We start from the raw sequence: 628 nt of genomic DNA, 5'->3' as shown, positions 1-628 counted from the left end.
ATTTTTTTCTTTCTTTGATAATTAACTAATATTTTATTCAATAGTACAATAAAAGATTGCATTAATTAATTATTAATTTGTTACATTTATATAGCGCTTTTCTGGGTACTCATAGCGCTTTAATCTCCTCAACCACCACCAATGTGCAGCATCCACCTGGATGATGCGACAGCAGCCATATTGCGCCAGAACGCCCACCACACACCAGCTTAACTAATATTTTATTCAATAGTACAATAAAAGATTGTTTTCAAGAATACATCATTTATTTCAGAGATATAAAAAATATAATCTCAAGTAAGTGTATTTTTCCTTACCTCTCAGGCAGAGTCAGGTAGGCGGTAGTGTGTTTCCAATATATTCTTGTTCTCTCTCAACAATGCTCTAACATCACACGCAGATGACAACGTAATCTTGCTAAACTGCGTCCTATCTGCACCTCTTCTGCTGCACCTCTGTCATTTTCTGTGGGTCTCTGGAATTGTCAGTCAGCTGTCAACAAACTTCATTCTGGCCATTGCTTCTCAGTGTACTCTTAGTATCTTGGGCTTAACTGAGACCTGGATTCATCCAGAAGACTCCGCAACCCCTGCTGTTTTCTCTAACAACTTCCCTTTCTCTCACACCC

Source organism: Sinocyclocheilus rhinocerous, unplaced genomic scaffold (assembly GCF_001515625.1).
Source record: "Sinocyclocheilus rhinocerous isolate Xijiao unplaced genomic scaffold, SAMN03320098_v1.1 scaffold564, whole genome shotgun sequence".
Lineage (NCBI taxonomy): Eukaryota > Metazoa > Chordata > Actinopteri > Cypriniformes > Cyprinidae > Sinocyclocheilus > Sinocyclocheilus rhinocerous.
This window is presented reverse-complemented; position numbering follows the sequence as displayed.